The sequence below is a fragment of the Ornithodoros turicata genome, chromosome 2 (genome assembly GCF_037126465.1).
Source record: "Ornithodoros turicata isolate Travis chromosome 2, ASM3712646v1, whole genome shotgun sequence".
In the NCBI taxonomy this organism is placed as follows: domain Eukaryota; kingdom Metazoa; phylum Arthropoda; class Arachnida; order Ixodida; family Argasidae; genus Ornithodoros; species Ornithodoros turicata.
In genome coordinates this window covers 121,664,890-121,672,360 of record NC_088202.1, presented here as the reverse complement: position 1 = coordinate 121,672,360, position 7,471 = coordinate 121,664,890, and positions in this window count along the sequence as shown.

Below are 7,471 nucleotides of genomic sequence, written 5' to 3'. Positions count from 1 at the left end.
TCCTTCTCCACTCTACAGGATCGGGATGTCTGTCTCCAATGGTGCATGACGTCCTTGAAGTGTACACTTCTGCCGTATCACGGGGACATGACATCCAGTTGCAGTGGGTCCCTGGCCATTGCGGTGTCCCCGGAAATGAGGCTGCGGATGCGGCTGCCAGGCGTGCCCATCTAGCGCGTGGCGTTCGCACGCACCCCGTCTACTTCACAAGAGGGGATGCAAAGAGCACGATAAACGCAGTAGTGAAACGTCTGAGCGGGGAACACTGGCATCGATGCGTCCCGGTTAACTCACTGCTGCACAAAGTGGATCCAGACCTGCAGTTTTTAATGCCCCCAGCGCTCCCCCGGGCCGTTACCTCCATCATTCACCGGCTACGCCTCAATGTGCCATATACCGGCCGCCTCCTCTTTAAACTTGGGAAGGTTTCCACACCGAATTGTTCCGAGTGCGGGGTATTGGAGGACACACAGCATGTTATAGAAGCCTGCCCTCGATACAGAGAGCCTCGTCTTTCCCTTGAGGCGGCACTAGCCCGCCTCGACAATCGCCCTTTCTCCGTTGTGAAGGTTCTAGGCTGCTGGACCGCCCAACACCAGGTGCCGGCATTGCGCGCTCTTGTGGACTTTCTTATCGCTTCGGACTTGCTGGACACTCTGTGAAAACTTCGGTGACATTGTGTTCGCACTATATCTGACATTGTGCAGTGAGTGATTCTCGGCGTCGAACGTCTCCCCTTTCCTTTCCCCCGTCTTCCTTTATGCTTTATCCTGCTTGGTTGTTTGTTTGTTTGTCCTATTTTTCGTAGCTGACCTTTGTCTTTCTTTTTGTTTACCAACAAACGCGTTTTGGAGTAGCCAGTTCTGACTGGGTCGGGACTAACCTCTCCATATTTTTCTTTATTTTCCAATCCAATCCAATCCACCTATGACTTCGATTTGTGTTCGCTCTCATATAGCTCTCTGACTATAGACAATAAAATAACACACACACACACACACGTTAGATGATGATGAGGTGGGCGATTCACAGTGAGGTACACAACCCCATTGCTTCTTGATAACGAATGAGAGCAGCATGGTAGCCAGAAAAATATTTCGGAGGGGGGATTCTATCGCGACTTTACATGGGGGAGGAGGCTTTTGTGTTTTGTAGGAGCCACCATCTCCATATTTTTCTTTCCTAATTCCAACTCCAACTCCATACAGCTAACAATTACGTTACATACGGTGGCGGCGAGCTAATGGCGACACAGCTGGGCCACAGTGCTGCAGTTGCTGTTTCCACTGGTCCAGTTGAACAAATGTGAAATTCAACACTATAAATGTGAAGTGTGAAATCTTTGAAACCTGCATCACATATCTTCGTGCATCACATCAAGTCCCAACCAGCGATCACCACCGAACCGCGATGAACACCGCCCATAACACAAGGCCGTCATCTCCTTGTGAATTTGTGGGGGTTAAGGATAACCACTAATGTATTCAGTGATGGGTGCACATCCCGGTGCTCTTTCGTTTCGGCCGTTAGAAATCGTGCGTCCGCCCACACGTAAAGTGCCCGTGAGTCACGAACTGGAGGCGCACAAAATAGCCAGGTCTTTCTTTCGCTTTTTCATTTTTCTTTCTTTCATTCTATTTGCAGTCGTACCAGGGGGTCAATACAGGAGAAAGAAATAGGAGATACGTGTTGTGTCATTCGCAAACCCTCCTGTAACGTTGATTTTCGCAAATGCTTTGTAGTCCACCCACGTTCCACCGTATTCCGATGCACGTTCGAACGAGTTTTTTTTTTTTTTTTTCTCTCTTTTTTTTGTATTTAAACAAGTTTTTTTTTTCGGGACTTTAGAGCAGAATTGCTGTATGCAAGTTTCATCGCGAGGATTGAAGAGCTTACACGAGGTGTCGCGAACCGAAATAACAAGGTCTAGTCTTGCTGAATGCTGTTCAGCGAAACATGCACGTACGATTAATGCGTAAAGTACGCATTGCCCAAGAAAAGATGTCGTAAGTGGCGTTGCAGTACAATTATTTTAGTACGGGCGGACTTCTTTACTGAACATGCAGGAACCCGTGAGTGTCTTAGAATGTGGTGCTGAAAACTCTGAAAACGCTACATGCTGTCCTTTCTTTCTTTTCTGACAGTTCACCGAGGCAGTTCCGAGGCACCGAGCATAGGTGTTCTACGACATGTTCTCCGGGAAAAAAATTACAGACGACCACGGAAGGTGATACGTTTTACAGAAGGGTGATTAACACTGGACAGAGGTTTCGACATGTTTCACACTAGTTTCTTCATTACAGTAATATCTATTTGTTTTCTTTCTGTGGAACGCATTCAATGTTCTAAAACTTCGTAATGCGTGATTTCTTTTAATTCCGTGTTTGCGCCTGGAAGCAACCGTTCAGACGTGGACAGACGGAGAGAGGACAGCAGGAAGGAGTGGGGGACAGGGGGGTTAGTATGCGTCCTGGGCCGACTTCAAGGGGAACTGTGTCGACATTTGTCTGGAAAGTCTTCGGAAAACCCTGGGAAAATCTCAGACAGCACAGCCGGTGACAGGATTCGAACCCGTGTCACCTCCCAGTCTCGGCGTGGAAAGCGATCATCTTAACCACTATGTCACGGGAGCTGGTCATGCGTTTTTTGAACGCGTTTCGCGTTCGCGGCGCCAGGCGCGTTTCCAGCCGCTTTTCGAGAACCACTCCGTGCCGCAGCTTCGGAGGGCGGAAAAGCGAACGCTTTTCATCCGGCCATTCGGAGTGCTGGCGGAGGGGTTCGTTTGGCGTCCGCGGCCTCCCAACACAACAGCTATACCACGTGGGAAACTTTTCTCCTTGTGTGCGTGTGTGTTTGGTGGTGAATTCATTCCCACGAAAAGTTGTTTGTTGTCAACAACGAGCTGGGAATTTACGCAAAACACATAGTCAACCAACATAAATGCGATTTTGAGTGTGACTATGCCGTGTGTGTTCGTCGCCAGCGGGTGAACATGTGTCTCGCTTCTTCTGCAGCTCCTTTTCTGCATCTGCATTAGCGACTTAAGTCGAAAGAGTTCAACACAACCCAGGTGGCGAATTTCCCCATTCATCAGAACAGCTACTGCTGTAAAAAAGAAAGGCTATAACTGCTACTTTTACGCTCCATATTTCAAGAAAACCCACTCTCATTTGATACCCTGATACCCTGAGACACGGGTCGAGTTGAATGAAACACCTTCACAAACCAGTCACTTGGTCAGCGCAGTTCTTGCGCACCAAATGTGTTGGGCAACAAAGGTTATACTCCTTGGTCATACCCTGTCTTTTGAAGAAGATGAATTTTCCATGCATTCTTATTTGACAGCAGTCATCTCGATCCATGTTAAAAGCGCCATATTTTATTGTATAAAGATATCGTTCGTTTGGTATTTCTCCCTACTTACTACCAAGAATCCATCCTCTCAGCACGTCAGATTTTCATATTTGGTTACTTCTAAAAAAAATAAGTACCATGTCAAACGCCGCTGACGCCAATGCCTGTCCAGTGCAACGTATAGCCAGAGCCGTTGTTTATGTTTCCAAGCATTGGGACATCTATTGTTGCAGCAAGCGATAATGAGGTGGAAAGGAGGCATCGAGGGCGGAGCAAAGTGGCCGGAAATTCCAAGGCGAGCGCGGCCTTTCATTAGCTACCTGAGCCTTGGAGACGACTTCCTCCCTGTTGCTATGGAGAGGACGCTGGCCTCCCGAGCACCGGTCCGCGTAGAAATGGCGCGGTCCATTTGTTCGCGTCTAGTGGACGTACACGTAGCTGCGCAGCCCCATGGGTGACTCCCAAATACCGAGTACAACAGAAAAATGATAACGCGCCTTGCCATGCAAAATTGCCAGTGTCGAGGATAAGAAGAGACAAAAATAGATTGAAGTAACAAATCCAATGCATCTAAATTTTGGGTATGTTTTCGTCATTTGATTAATAATTACTTGAACTTTACCGTGAATCCAGCATATGAACCTTCGAAAATGCTTCGATTTTTAAAGAGTTGGAAAATATGAGAGAAAAATTACAGGAAAATATAAATATAAAAAATATAGGCACTTCGCAAGTTATTTTGCTACCGAAGAATAATACAATATTTTCGGTTCAATCATTCCTGAAATGAACGGTATGTGATATATTGTAATATATCAATACGTAGATAGTGTGTCGTACCGCTCTCACTGAAATATGTTAGATTATTCGCGTCGCATAATGCGGTTATTTCCGCTTGTGAACCCGCACCTTTCATCCAAATAACTTTAATACAAATAAAGGAAGCAGTCTCAAACGTCTAATGAAATGGAAGTAACGATCGAAATAAAGTATATGGGTAATAAGTTGGTAGATGCCGATGATGCCCCATGCAAGTGTGCAAACATAGACAGGCACCGACGGCCGTGTAAAGATGGCGGTGAGCGCGGGAGAAGGCGAGTGCGGGGTGACGCATTTTGCGTCATGCATATTAAGCTCCTCCCAGTGACCCAACTCTTGGAAACTTAAACGGCTCAGCATATAGCAAAACACAAAACCCTACATCAACGGAAGACAATCGTCCAAACCAGCCGCCACGCATTCATAATAAGGTTTCGTTAATATCATCATGCAACAATCGCAAAGTTTATTACAATTGCAATAATTCTCGAATGTCACCAACTGTACACATGTCCATTGGAAAAACAGTTCAAGATGAACGATATAATTTTAAAAATGAAAAAAAAAAGACGGCACATGTGTGAGATTAGGACGGACATTTAATTTTAAAGCTATCGATGACACCTTATGGAAAAAGTTAGAGGTATAAGCTCTGATATCAGGCTTCCTCCCGTGATGTTGCTACTTCTTCCCGCTTATCGCATCGTCACGGTTTGATCCGGCTATGCAAGAATAATGTGTCTTCCCCGCATAAAAAGTGTTCGGGTGCCATCGCGGAGAAACGTACACTTCTTTCTTTTCTTCTGTACCTCTTTTTAACGACTTTAAGTAGGCCAATGATCCGACACCCAGCGACGAAGGCTAAATTTGATGCCGTCTAGCTTGCCAATAAAACGGGTTGCCGTAGATGTCGCGGTTCTGCGTAATTTCTTTTTAGATTCCTTTTTTGAACGTCTTTACAGGAGACCATACTTCACCCGGAGTTTTTCTGTTTCGTTTTCCTCGTCTAAGTTGGGTACGGAATAGAAGATAGCGCTTTGCATTATATATTATCGGACAGGTCATCAAAATAAATTTCTGCCCTGGTTTGGCTTCGGGCCAGGCTATACTTTTCAAAGAGAAATAAACTGGTCCACCCCATAACGAATTTTTCATTATCATTACCAGCTCGTTACAGCGGAGTAGGGTGTAGCAGCGAGCGAAAGGGAGGATACCAGTACTTCATAGCCTCTAATCTTTCTTTCTTTCTTTCTTTCTTTTTCAGTCGTTTCTTATCTCTGTTGTTACGCCTAGGGATTTAATATTCACATTCACGCAGCCAAAACTGAGGGCTTACGATTGGTGTTAGCCAGCGAAAGCAATCTGTTCTAAACTTGAAACCCACAAAATTTACCGCCTGGCTGTGCTGCAGGCGTTGGTGAGGTTTCCCGGAGAAGCCAGTCTGGGAAATAGACCCTTTTTCAATTTTCTGTACTGATTTTTTAGTCTGATTTTACCACGTCTAGTGTAGGTGAATTCGAGTAGACAGTTCGACCTTGTCGCAAAACACGACTTCGTTTTTCTTTTTATCCATATCATCGTCATCATCACTGCGTAGTACGTAAGTAATACGTTTAATAATGTACACAACACTTGAAATATTACTGACAGATTTCTATAAATTACAGCAACCGCCCCGTAGAAAATGGTAGCTCGAGCTCACTGAGCTCATTGTGTCCTTTAGCATGTTACTGTATTGCATTTAGCTCGGTGTAGCAGTTGAAGAAACATTAGGTCCCATATTTCAGGGCGCTTACAGGAGCAACTTTCCAGAAAATATTGAACACCTTGATTGGTGCAAAACCTTCAACCCCTGAACTTTTCAGCGCTTCTGTCTGGGGCGTATCTAAGTGCCACCTACACCAAACGGAAATATGCGCCCGCGCGTGTTTGAATGGAGTGGAGTTATTAGCAAATCTGCTTCGCAGGCGAACAGTGGAAGACATGATACACTATAGGTATTTCCACGTTCGCGATTGTAATTGGTCGTCGTGCTGGAAACAAACCATGTAGCAAAGAAACGTACAGTTAACCCCCCCCCCCTCGCACAAACACACACACCACCACCACCACCATGCACGTAGAGCGCGGTTGTACTTTGAATAAAACTGAACAAAGCTGCCTCATACTTGAAGTTTATCAAGTCCTAAAACAGGATAGTGCACGTATTTAGCAGCCTTTTAACTGCTTAATAACTGTTGAACTCATGCTCCATGACGAACAGGTGAGTTTGAGTTTGAATATATATAAAAAAGGGGGAGATATTGAATTTGTCACCTGGCGAATTCTGCTACTCCCACAAAGATCCCCTAAACGAACCCCACAGAATGGAAAAGGGGAAAACATGAAAAGATGAAACTAGAGAAATAGAAAAAAACCTCCCCCCCCCCCCCCCTCCCGGTCACCAAACTCCACGCGCACATGCGCAGCTACGTCCCCCCGAAGTGACTTCGGGGGGATGCAGCTGCGCATGTGTGCGTGTAACAGGAGAGAAACTAACAGGAACGGGGAACACGAAGACACGTGCCTAGAATCAGGGATCGGAACCGAAACTGAACCCGAACCGAAAACCGGAAAAAGCCGTTATTTTCTGACGAACCCGAACCGAACCGAACCCGAACGATTTTTTTGCTTGTCCTGAGCCGAACCGGAACTGAACCGAAAAAAATTGATACGGTTACCGGTTCGGGAATCGGTTCAGAGGTGAATTAATTGTACTACTGGCCGACCTTTTTTTTTTGCTCACCTGAACGGTTATCTCACACCTTTCTCTTACAATCGTGTACGGTGAGCGTAAGCTTGCTTGCATGTAGCAAAATTACTGCCCGTGGACCGGTTAAACCGAGGCCGAAAAAAGTAACTGTTCCAATCCCTGTAAATGCCCCGACCGCTGACAGATTTTTTTTTTGTCTGTGTATGTGCGGGGGGGGGGGGGGGGGTCTCCCTGAGCCGAACCCGAACCGAACCGATATATCTGAACCGGTTCAAGCACTGATTTTTCGGTTGATAATTTCGGTTCAGCGGAGCTAAACCCGAACCGAACCAATATGCCTGAACCCGAACCCGAACCGGACCGAAAAAAATACCGGTTCCGATCCCTGCCTAGAATGCGGTCCTAAAATACAGATTCCATATCACTGCTCACTATGAAGTTGATAAGTGCTGATAACGCCGCCATCTCTATCTTTTTGGGTTCCCATACACCCAGCACACGAACAGCTGATCTCCGGTGCACCATTGGACACAAGCCAAACTCGTG